Source organism: Nasonia vitripennis (genome assembly GCF_009193385.2).
Source record: "Nasonia vitripennis strain AsymCx chromosome 3 unlocalized genomic scaffold, Nvit_psr_1.1 chr3_random0005, whole genome shotgun sequence".
Classification (NCBI taxonomy): domain Eukaryota; kingdom Metazoa; phylum Arthropoda; class Insecta; order Hymenoptera; family Pteromalidae; genus Nasonia; species Nasonia vitripennis.
Window position 1 is genome coordinate 2,490,785 of NW_022279624.1, and position 13,410 is coordinate 2,504,194.

Below are 13,410 nucleotides of genomic sequence, written 5' to 3' on the forward strand. Positions count from 1 at the left end.
CTTTATTATGAGGCATATGATTCAATAAATATGAATTTTGAGTAGCTTACAAAAATTTTCTATCACTCGGCAATTTGGTGAAAATTTCTTTATTGCTTAGCTTATATATACGAACGAAAAGTAATTCGCCTGTATAAGCTTTATGAGCTCTCACTTTCATTGCTTCCTGCTTTACTGAGGCTATCTTAAAGCCATGCGTAAATATAATTATAAAGTTTCGAGTGGTTTGATAAATATATGATTAAAAAATCTCGAGTAGTGCGAGAAACTCGAGTAACTCAACAGATTCGAGTAACCCGAAAAATTCGAGTAGCTCAGAAAATTCGAGTAGTTCGAAATATTCGAGTAACTTGACTCGACGAGCTCGAGTCGAGTTTTTTGATCGAGTAACTCGACTTTTCGAGTACTCACACACCTCTACTTGAATTTGACAACACTTACAATACGTGGATCGACAAATCTCAGTCAGTGTGAAAAATATTTTTTTCCTTGTTATTTCTCATTGTCGTGAAAACGACACAGTTTATTCACAATAAATACACAGATGTTCAAAGATAAGAAAATTCAAGGCTATCGTTCTGCTTCTTAGTGACAAATAGTCTGTAGGTATTAGCTGCAGCTGTCAGTATGCAGAAGTATTCCTCCTCCTCGAAGGCTACGGCGAAACGTTGTGGTAGAAGAAGCTGAGATGAGTCGTTCAGACGAGCCACAGCTTGCATTCCTGACTCGGTGCTGATGAGTTGGAGCTCTGTAACCATGTACGTTACATCTTCCTCCAAGTCACTGGCTTATATTCACAGCTCGCCCCTCTCCAAATATTTTTTTTTGTTCTTCGTGACTACGTTATTTTTGTCGTTAAAACATTTTTTTAGATTTTATTTCAAACAATATTATTACAATGATCAGGGGAAAGATGAGAATGCAATGTTGCTGCTGCCTGCGTTCTTGGTTAGGAATAGTTTGGAGTTGCTAGCTTCATTTACCGCCCTGTTGAAGAACTCCTCATCCTTGTCGAAAGCCAAGGCGAAGCGTTGAGTTAGAAACGCCTGCACAGCATCATCGAGCTCCGCCACGGTTCTCCTTCCAAATCTCGTGTTGACCATCCTGAGCTTGGTGACCTTGTAGACTCGGCCTTTCTCAAGCTCGGCGATCTTCTTCGTCGGGAGAAACTCCTTAGTCTTGGCGACTTCGTTCAGCTTTTGTAGATCCATTTTACTACTGCTGCTGCTGTCGATCTTTCTTACTTGCTGGTATATGTAGCTTACTACTGCTGCTAGTGCTGCGAAGCGAATGAATTCTCACCGACGACCGCTCGACTTATATTCGCTCCATCGCTCTCCTCCACTCGCGACTCCCCCTCCACTCGCGCTCTCTTGCTGGCGCCCTCTACCTCGTCAGAAGCCGTTCTCTTGCTGGCGCCCTCTGCCTCGTCAGAAGCCGCTCTTTTGAGAGCGTTTTCGGGGATTTTGTAATGACCCCAAGGAAGCGTATCGGTGTTTTCCCCTTCGAGCAAATATCTCTTGTCGTCGTTGGGACTAAGAGCCCCCTTACTCTCTTTCTCCGACCTGAGAACGTGAAGTCGCGAGCGAATATTACACTGCTCTCTCGAGATCGTAGCGTTCTCGAGTAGGCAGTGTACGTAGTCCTCGTAGGTGAGCGTCTTCTTCACCACAGCACTCTTCACGCCTTTAGCCTTCTTGATAGACATCTGTTGACCTTGAATCTGAACGGCGTACATCTTGCTGCGCAAGCCGACGAATCCTGTCATGATCTTCCCGTTGCATTCGTCCTTCATGAGGCCGACGTACTTCTTATTGGCGCGCGGCATCTCGAACGGATTGTCTTGCGGATAGTCCAACGTGTCGAACTCGTGGAGATCCTCCTTCATGATTTCGTAGACGTCGCGGACACCGATCTCGTACACCAAGCTATCCGTATCGGTATAGAGCAGCTTGCAGTTGTCGCCGAATCGACTCCTCATGTAGTCGTAGTGGAATTTGTACACGAGCGACTTAGAGAGATCGAGAACGCTGAGTCCCACGTAGATTGGCTTGGTGATGCTGATCTCGGTGCGAGCCAGTTAAATCGCTACGAGATTATCGTCGAACACGGAGCAGCTGTGGAAATTCGGCTTAGCTATGAGAACCTCGTTTTCCATCGTTTTGCCGTAGACAGCGTTGTTCATGAGTTTGAACAAATTCTTCTCGAACTCGTTCTCGGCTCTCTTGCGCATCTCGCAGTTGAGATCGATGCAGTCCTTGAGCCAGGCCTTCTGATTGAAACTCAGGGCTCTGTGAATTTTCTTTAAGCGAAGACCCTGCTTCAGCGCCTGCTCAAGACTTCTGTAGTGAATGACGTAACGCTCTTTGTCGTAGAGCGCAGTCATCAGCTTCTCTTGCTTTGACTCTGGCGCTACCCTGTGCTCCGGACACATTGGCAAATCCTTGTGAGAGTCGTGGAGTTCCTCCGGGTATTCCAGATCCACCTCGAGGATGTAGCCGATGGGACTGTCGTCGGCCACGTCGTAGAAACTCGCGTTCTCGATGTCCTCGATCCACTCCAAGCCGGAGCAAGGCAGGGATTGCGTCATGGCTCACCCGTAGAGGTTATTAACGTCAAAGTACATCAAGTACTTGGACTCCTTTGTCGGACCGTAGTTCTCGGCCATATACTTGCGAATGCCTCGCTCGATAAAGAGTAGCATCTCGATATCGGTGAGCAGCTCGAGTTCTACGCCCGTAAACTTGAGCATCGCATCCCACGAGAGACCGGGTGTCGTGTAGTAGTGAGCCACATCCAGACCGTAAGCCTTCATGCAGTTGTCTCGAAAATTCTCAAAGATCTCGGTGAGTAGTAGCACATCTGTCTTGAGATACAGATCCGAGTACTCGCCGAGCGTCCGAATGTCGAAAGCCTGCCATACCGCCTTTGCGTGCTCGTAGTCGTCGCTGGAGATGTCGCTGTCAGTCAGTCGGCTGTGAAATTCCGACTGAGTTGGCAGACAAGTCTCGCCGAGTTTTCCCAGCGTGGACACGTACTCGTAAGGAAACACTCCCTTACGTTTCAGCAGATCGACCTGTTGCGCTCTGTAAGCGTCATCCTTCTCGAACACCGCCTCGACAGTCTTCAGCTCTTGCAAATAGGATGCCAGCTTATCTGAGGATGAGGCCATGAAGCGAATAGAGTCGATGAATCGAAAGTTCACCTCGCTCTTTCCCATGTATTTGCTGAAAGAGATGTAACGCTCTTTCGTCTGCGGCAACAGCACGATACGGCCCGGAAAAGCGTTGGAGATCTCCCTGATGAAGAGATGAGAGTCGTAGCCGCCCAAGTTGTGAAAAATAACTGGAATCGTCAGCGAGTCCTTGTAATTTATATTGTCGCCGGTGTGAGCCGGACCGCGATACTTTCCCGTGAAGTGGCAATGATCCTTCACTTTATTGTCCTGCTGGCTGAATGGTCGAGCGCAGACGTGACAAACTCTAGCCTAGGTGTATTCGCGTTTTTCTTCCGAGCTCAACTCATCTATGGGTACTGGATGCTCGTAGAGCTGCTCGAGTTCTTATTCGAGCTCGTGAAGACTCGTAGCGAATCATTTAGCTGCCTCCTGTTCACCAACGGCCGTCTTCCTGTAGCTCTTGTACGTCAACTTGGATTCGTCGAAGTTGCACTTTACGTATTAGCCGTCGGTGAACGCTTCGTGCTCCTGATAAGTGCGCTTGTCTTCCGCGACAGGTTTGAGCAGGTATTCAAAGTCAGCATAAACAACGAATGGTGAACGCTCCTTGTTGCGATAATTTTTGAATTTAAGCCTATTATTCGTCTCGTTCGGTAGTTTGACTTTGAAGCTGTTGAGCCTCGTGCAGTCTCTCTCGTGCTCCGTTAGTTTGTCGGCAGTCCAAAAATAGTGCAGACAACGATCGCAAATGAATTGCTTCGCTTTGCGAGAGCTCAGCTGAGACGAGACCAATCGCGATAAATATTTTATCCACACGTAGTGGAATTTCAGAGAGGGTACGTTCTCATCGTCGTCGTCGTCGTTGTCGTTCTGCTCATCCTCGTCCTCGTAATGGTCTTGTACGAAGAGAAGATTGACGTGCTTCTCTCTCTCTTCGAAGCCGTAATGTGACAGGGAGACACGTCAAACTGTCCTCCGCCATTCTTCTTCAGCATGTAAAGATTGACCGAGATCTCGTTCTGTCTCTCGAACTTTGAGATCTGCTTAGGCATGACCGGAAACTCGATATCCGTGAAATCGAGCTCGTTCTCGAAGGCTTTGTACTTACCAACGCGGCTCGAATTTTTCTCAGCCAGATGCAAAGCTGAGAGTATGGCCCACTTGAAACACTGGTCGTCTGCGTCGTTTTGCACGTTGACACAGACTTTCTTCCTCTCGATCGGTCCCGGGAGTTGGATGTAGGAGCTGCCTCGCAACGGATTGAACTTGTTGATATTCACCGTGAGATGTAGAATGGAACGAAGCGACCAACCCGAACCCTCCTCTTGAAACTCCTCCATGTCTCTTTCGATGGATTGACTTGTAGTCTGGAAGATCGACTGCGATTTCGTATTAAAATACTTGATCGCAGTCGTCTCCTCCTCGGTGGCGGTGATGACGTACTCGGCGGCGAGCTCGGTATTGACCTTGATCGACTTGTGTTCGGCCAAAGCGAGCTCGATCTGCTCTTTGAAGAGGCTAGCAGCGTCCTTCATGAAGCTCTTGATGTCGATGTGCTGCACGTTTGTGATGATGCCACTTCTGATGCGGCTTTGAAAAGCCGAATGCACATCATCCCAGGTGACTCGCGGCTGTTGCTCCAGGCCACCTCCTCACTTCAAACCGCCTTCGAGAACTCAACAAACGCTCTGGAAATGAGCGTAAAAGTTCTGCAGCTGCCGAATTTTGCCAACGGAATTCGTTGGCTGCTCTAGCAGAGTGTTGAGCGAATCGATGGCTGCTCGCGCAATATCCATCCAATGCTGGATGTCCTCGGCGTTCGCGTCAAGACGAGAGCACGCTCTCAGATTGTCGATTGTGAAAATATAATACTCCGCGGAGACCATGTTGTCGCTTCGAAAATAGCTTCAAGAATGAATACTAGCGCTCGCTCGCGACGACTTAAATACACGCCGTCAGCCTGCGCACGCGCAGGAGAGGTGGCAAGTATAAGCTTGTTCTACGTTATTTTTTTTTCGCCGTGAAAACGACAGTTTTTATGATTTTATTTCAAAAGAAAGTACATATTAGTAACACACATCTTCTCTAAAGACACCGCGATACTTCTGCATCGACGATCTCAATGCGTGAACATTTCGTCCAGCACATTGAGGATCGGAGGAGAGCAGAGGATGATTCTCGCAGTCGCCTGTCTTGGGGAAATGCTTGAGCGATGGACAACCCAAAACTTCCATATCGATGACTCGTACAGCAGTCGACGGCGCTAATCTCTCCTCCAACCACCTCTTCTTCTCGAATCCCTTGACGTAGACGTTCCGGGCATTCTTGAGACTTTTCTCGAGAATCTTCACTACGTCGTCGTAGCCGAATGTTCCAGCGGACCAAGGGATTCCAATCAACTTCCTCTCGATCCAGCTGTTCTCACGACGTTGCTCGCTGCTCAAGCTAGTCCACTCGAACGGCGGCTCGAAGAGGTATACGTCGATCGGCGATGCATCACCCTCGATACTGGCTATAGCGAGCTCCTTGTGGATGAAGTGGCTGCCGACCTTGAAACTCTGCAGATCCAGAACGTAGTCGACGTCGTTGTCCTTGTAGTTGCGGTAGAAGTTTCGCAACTTCTTGGAGATGCTGCTCACCACGGCTGTTGTCGGCATGCAGAGATCGGGGACGCTCTGAGGTAGCGAGAACACACTGTAGGCCCACATACTGCTTGCTTGAGAGCTATACGAATGATGACTAGCTATCGCTCACGACATCCTTCTTATAGCGAGAAGGAGATGCGCAAGAAAGGTGCGCGCGCGCAAACAGTTATTCCGTACGTTTTTACTAATATTTTTGTCGTGAAAACGACAGATTTTTTTTCAAATTTTATGATATCAAATACATATACATCCAAAATTTTTCGAGCCACTCTGCGAGGACTTTTACATTCAACTTAGCGCAAACCGGGTACGATGCTACTTTGCTCAACACACTACAATTTTGTGTTTCCGTCGCTACAATCTTACTATCTAATATATCAACATTAGTTTTAATATAGTTTATCGGTGTAAACTCCGTATTAAAAACATCGGTTCAATCCAAGCAGTTCAATTTTATCCTGCATAATCTGACATTTATCCGCGCGTACTTTTAATCCGTCCTCTTGTAAACGTTTACAAACTAGCCAGAGGTTTCGCTTATGTTCTATGTCCGTTTCTCCTGTTACGTATACATTATCTAAATAAGCAATGGTCTGCTTAATTCCGCGAATACTATTGCTTATGAACGTCTGGAAATCTCCACCAAGTACACACGCCCTCACCTAAGTGCGTTACTATCGTTAAATAATTCTGACTATTTTCCTCAACAGGGAATTGCATATACGCATGCGTCAAATCTAATTCCGTGTATTTTTTCCGCCTTGTAATGCCTGAAATACGTCTTCGATGCGTGGCAGCGGACATTTATTAATAATCACGTACGTATTTTTTGTTAAGTTAAAAGTTCCGCAAATTCGTATCGTACTATCGCTTTTTGGAACCGGTACGATGGTGGTCGCCCACTCACTTGATTTTACCGGAACCAAATGTCCTAACTGCACTAATCTCGATATTTCGTTTTCTACAAGTGGCTTCATCGCGTAGGGGACATGCCTTGCTTTCAGGGCCACTGGCTTGACATTTTCTTTTACGTATATCGTTAGTTTACCTTTATTATAAAGTCCGGGCGTTTCATTAAATAACAACTTAAATTCGGCCATAAGTTGCTTACGTATACTGACTATATTTAAATTTTGTAATCTATTATCGATATTAATTTTTAATGGCCATATCCCGAATGCTGCCAGCCATTGTCTCCCTATAAGCGGAGGTCCTTTGCCCGGCAGTACGAAACACTTCAATCTCCGTGTTTTATTATTCATCGTTACACTTAAGTTTTTCAACAAACCTACTGGACTTAATACATTTTCAACATAATCCTCTAAACAATGTCTCGTTGTCACTAGATTCAACTCTTTAAAAAAATCTTCTTTCACTTTTTCCGATATGACTGTCGCGTATACACCCGTATCTATTTCCATATTTATTTCTTTCGAATTTATCGTAACCTTTACATACATCGGGTCTGCCTCTACCTTTATCACATTACCAATATCTTTATCTGAACGCATACACGTATTACTTTTATTATCCGGACTCGTTACCTACAAGGAGAAAAATTCATACTTCTTACATAGTTCGCTTGCGTTCTCTTGATCCTGCTCCTGTGACTCCTTCAGCTCGGTCGATGCTTCCAAGAATTTGACTTGTTGTCGCGTTGGCTCCTTCAGTCGACAGGCCTGCTCCAAATGTCCTCTCTTCTTACAATGTTTGCACGTCTCGAAACGATAGCTACACTGCCTAGCCATGTGATTCGGCTTCCCACAGCAATAACAAACATAGCTGATTTTCGGCGCGCGAGTGTGCGGCTGTGGCTTGGTACTGTTGTCGTTGCGCAATTGATTTTCCTGCGTAGTCGATTGCTTCAGGAATTTATGTCCGCGGCCTTGACTCGTGGAATTTAACTTATAGACTGTACGTTACGACGAAACGCTTTTGTCCAAAGCTTTCTGCGATACACCAACGTTTTGTAACGCTTTTTCTCTTGCCACAGCTTCCGCAAAAGCTGTCTCGAATGTTAGCTTGCTTTTCTTAAACAGTTCCACTCTCGTCTCATGATCACTTAAACCGCAAACAAATTGATCCCGCAGTGCTGTCAGCAGCTGTGCCTCGAAGTTGCACGTTAACGCCAATTTTTTTAATCTCGCCGCGAATTCTGCTATTGTCTCTGTTTTTTCTTGTTTCGCCTGGTTAAAATTACATCGCTCCATCACCTCTGATGGGGCTGGACTTAACTGATCCTTCATACATTTGTTAATTTCGAACTTCAACTCTATCGGCTTTTTCGGTGCGCATAAGCTCTTGAGTAGCTTGTATGCATTTTCGTCGAACTTGGTTAGCACGATAGACGCTTTTTTCTTTCCGTCCGTAATGTCTTTTGTCAAGAAGTAGATTTCTAAACGTTCTGCAAAGATGTCCCAGTCGTTTTTTTCCAGGCAAAACTCCAATTTTGGCGCATCTGACGACATTTCCGAGTCCGTATCCGAGCTTTCTGTTCCTGAATCGTTACGCAATTGCTGTACACTTTCTCTTGTTGCCGGACTCTCCGCTACTTCTGTTTTTTTCTCTCCCGCTTTTTCGTTCTCCACCAGCAATCTGCGAAGTTGATCCAAATTTAGGTTGTCGCTGTAGTCAATACTACGCTTTATTAGTTCTTCGATTGCTTGGTCTCTTCGTAAGTTATAAATCCAACCAACTGTTTTCCTATCTTCACTCATTTACTCCGATTGCAATCACTTTACTTCGATACTGAGCACTCTTTCGTTTGCTTTTCGAGCGTGCTCACTCTGCGAATGCCACTCACGTGCACGTTTACGAGTTACTGTTCACACGTGGCTAAACTTTCCAGCTCCTTCTTGAAGTAGACGAAATGACGCACTTCCGTTTAATCCTCGTCGCCAGTGTTATATATTAGAAGGAGAAGGAAAGAGTAATTCGGTACACTTGATTAATAAGTATTGATGGTTTATTTGAATACACTGTACATTAGGCGATGTGCACAGTCTGGTGGTTCGAGAGCGTCTGAGACTGTATCCTCTGTGTGACTGTGTATATATATGCTATATTAGGCTTCTGCCTTATCTATTGATCATATATCACAGAAGTTGTTGATCAATCACTGGTTTGTCGGCAGATTCTCTGCCGCAATGTGCTTCATGCACCATATCGGCGGACTCAGCAAAATACTTTGCGGCTCGGCAATATCGTCGCCAAAGCGACTTGGCATTATGCCGATTTCTTTAGCGATAAATTCGCCTTTGAAAGACTGAAAGCCTTGGAAGTCAATAATAAGCTCCATTTTCTGCGTATATCTACTCGATGTTCCTGTTACAATGCCGCTACCCTAAGCGGGTCTCGGGCGTTGTCATCCAGGTCGGACGGGTGGGTGCCTATCACCACTACACAGCTCGTCCTTAGGTTGCGGATAGAGGAACAGCCCCTGAGAAAGAGGTTAGCTGCGAATAAATTGAATAAGCAGCCGCGGACAGCCGATAGGAACAGGCGTGGGTGTGATGAGCCCACACTGTCGAACGCATTCATCTAGAAACACTACGCAAGCACCACAACAACAAAAACACTTCACATTATCTCTTATCTCTCAATCTATCTCTTTCATCACACATTACAAAAATGGGCAAAAATCCTGCTGCCGAGGAGGATGCGGGAGCGATGACAACTGCCCCGAAAGGGGATGTGTAGAATGATTCGTCACCTGGTCTTACGCGGTAACAATGCCAGCGAAGGCGCGCTGCCTTGCAGGGGGGCGTTAGGATGCGAGAATGAAACCGTAGTGTGTCTGAGGACGAATTGACACTGTCCTCGTCAAATTCGGGAAGCTCTCATACTTAGTTCTAGAGAGGTATGGGGGTTATCACCTCTAGAACGGTGGACTCACCTGCAATCGGAACAGGATCCGAAGCGCGCGGGTTTAACGTAACATCATGGCTCAAAAAAATCAAATCCGAACCAAAAGGGACTTAAGGGTCGGAACTTGGTATGTTCGCAGTCTATACAGAGCAGGTGCGTTTAAAGAACTCGTAAAGGAAGCTGATAGGTACAATCTAGATTTGGTAGCAATACAGGAATCGCGGTGGCCAGATGGCGGAGTACTAGCATCGGGTAACTTCACGTACCTGTATGGGGCCGGGAGTGGGGGATCTCTAGGCACCGGATTTCTCGTAAGCAAAAGCATCATACATTCGGTTAAAAGTTTCAAATCCGTCAATGATAGGCTCTCGTACATCATTATCGAAGGGGAATGGTATAGATATGTATTTATTAATGTACACTGTCCTACGGAGGACAAAGAAGAAGAAGCTAAGAATCTCTATTACGAAACTTTAGAGCAGGTAATCGACCAGTTCGCGTCTTACGACACAAGAATAGTATTAGGCGATTTCAATGCTAAAATAGGTAGGGAGGAAATGTTTAGGCCTACTATAGATAAGGAAAGCCTGCACGAAGCCAGCAATGATAACGGTATTAGGGTCATAAATTTCGCGGCGGCAAAAGATCTTATAATCAAAACTACGTGTTTTAAGCACAAGAACATACACAAGGCAACGTGGACATCGCCGGACGGGGCCACACAGAACCAAATTGATCATTTCCTCATTGAAAAAAGACGTCATACTAATATTCTTGACGTAAGAGCTTACAGAGGGACAGATAGCGACTTGGACCACTTCCTAGTAGTAGCCAAATTAAGAGCTAGACTAGTAGCGAATCAAAATAGTAAGCGAGCAAACAAGGTAGAAAGCTTCGATATTGAGAAACTACGAGATAGAACAGAGCGAATTAGGTACCCGATAGAAATTAATAACAGGTTTCAGGCACTTGAAGAAGCAAACACATCGCCGGAGGGGAATGACGAACCGAATAGCTTATGGGGGGACATCGAAAAAACGGTAAAAGAGGCCGCGAACAAAGTACTGGGTAAAAAGAAAAAGCCAAAGAGCAAACCATGGTTTGACGAAGAGTGCGAACTCTGGTTTGAAAGGCGCAAAAAGGCTAAATTGGATAGCTTACAAAATAGAAGCGATAGGACCGTAGAAGAGTATTCTAACGTAAGGAAACAGACGAGTGCGATCTACAGAAATAAGAAGCGGGAGTATCAAAAGAATCTTATTAGGAGAATAGAAACTAACAGTAAGGAAAATAACCCCCGCGAAATCTACAGAGGGATTAACGCCATCAGAAAGGGTTTTAGGAGTAGAGCACAATTGATGAAGGACGAAAACGGGGACATCGTAACAAATGACAACGAATTACTGTCGCTGTGGAAAAATTATTTCGATAGATTATTAAACGTGCACGAAAATAGCGAAGAATTAGGGGACGAAATTGAACCGAGCTACCAAGAAGTAGAGGCCGCGATTAAAAAACTAAAAAACAACAAAGCCGCGGGAAATGACTCTATACCAGCTGAGTTACTCAAATATGGGGGCGTCGAGCTCACTTTCAAAATCTATAAACTAGTATGTGCCATCTGGAAAAATGAAACAATACCCGAAAATTGGAAGGAATCTATCATTATACCGATTTTTAAAAAGGGGGATAAGACAGACTGCAATAACTATAGGGGTATTTCACTTTTAGCAACGTGCTACAAAGTTCTGTCAAACGTAATACAAGCTAGACTCACTCCATTCGCGGAAGATATAGTAGGAGATTATCAGTGCGGATTTCGGCGCAACAGATCGACGAGCGATCAAATGTTTACCATAAGACAGTTGTTAGAGAAAAAGTGGGAATTTTGCGAAACCATACACCAACTATTTATAGATTTTAAAAAAGCGTACGACTATATTAAGTGAAGCAAAATGTATCAAATTCTAGTACTTCTCGGTGTACCGAAAAAGCTCGTGAGATTAATTCAAATATGTCTGAACGGAAGCACGGGAAAGGTCCGAGTAGGCGGTAATGTATCAGAACCCTTCATGATACGCGATGGTTTAAAACAAGGGGATGGGCTCTCTACGGTGCTGTTCAACTTAACGTTAGAGTATGCCGTTAGAAAAATGCAGGTTAGCCAGATGGGCGCAACGCTTAATGGAACAACGCAGATACTAGGCTACGCCGATGATTTGGATATACTGGGGGATTGTAGGGAAACGGTAGCAAGAAACGCGGAAATCCTCATAAAAGCGGTGGAGTATACAGGGTTAGAAGTGAGTGAATCAAAAACAAAGTACATGATTGTGGATAAGCTAGGCATCTGCAGAGGGGAGGAAGATCTCAGAGTTGGGAATTTTACTTTTGAAAAGGTTAGCGAATTCAGATATCTGGGTACGACCATAAATGATAGAAACGAGATTAATGTCGAAATAAAGAAGAGACTCCATTCGGGTAATGCTTGCTTCTACGCCGTGAGTAATTTACTTAAGTCGAGGCTGTTGTCTAAAAACGTTAAAATAAGAATATACAGGACAATAATACTGCCGGCGGTTCTGTACGGGTGCGAAACGTGGGCTCTCACTAAGCAGGCGGACAACCGTTTTAGGGTATTTGAAAATAAAGTCTTGCGAAAAATATACGGGCCGAAGAAAGATGAGGAAACCGGGGAATGGAGGAGACTACACAATGATGAGTTACACAATCTGTACGCGTCACCAAATATTAACAGAATAATAAAATCGCGCAGATTGGGATGGGCAGGGCACGTAGGGGGACGAATGGGAGACGACCGTACGGCAGCGCGTGTCATGAAGGGCAGGCCGATGGTAACGCGACCTCTAGGTAGACCTAGACGTAGATGGGAGGACAACGTAAAAGCGGATCTAGTAGAAATAGGACGGGTGGGTGTCGATCGGAGAGGTGCATCTTGGGTGGGGTTGACACAAGATAGGGCAGCGTGGAAGGCTTGCGTAGATGAGGCGATGAACTTTCGAGATCCAAATGCCATGTAAAAAAAAAAAAAATCTACTCTATGTTCTCTCTCGAGAAGTTGAAAATAGTTTGACTTTTCGCGCTGCCGCTCCGACTTTTATACATTAAATTTAAAAAAATGTCGAACAGTCCAAGGATTATTGGGGGTAATTATTCTATGATCCACAGACCTTGAGAGAGAGGGGAGAGCGGCAGCACCGGCACCTTCCGCGACTCCTTCACTTTTACTTGGCGAGAAGGAGGTCTGACACAATTCGTTGGAAGTTTCTTAGGTCTCGTGGGATTTCGTGTCCACGGCCTCGCACTACCAACAATTCTTCTTCAAGCATTTTCAAGGTCACGCAGATGGTTAAAAAAATAGTCACTGTCTTACGTTAGGGAGATTCCATATGATTGTACTTCCCTACCCCTTACCCTGTAGCCGTACCGCGTCCGACTTTGTAATCCAGTTTTCATCTACATGATTCTGTGGTCATTGGAGAATTCGATCTGTGAACGTGAGAAGCGCATCTATGTAATGTTTGTATTCATATTCCTTGCTCCAGTTCGTTTTGTCGACATCGTTCGTTGTCGTTTCCGTTTTTCTGTTTTGCTGTTGAGCAACTATATGTTTTTAGAAATTTGCTTTTTAACTACGCCAAAGTCATTTCGGAGCTGAACAGAAAAACACAGAAAAACGGAAACGATGACGAACGATGT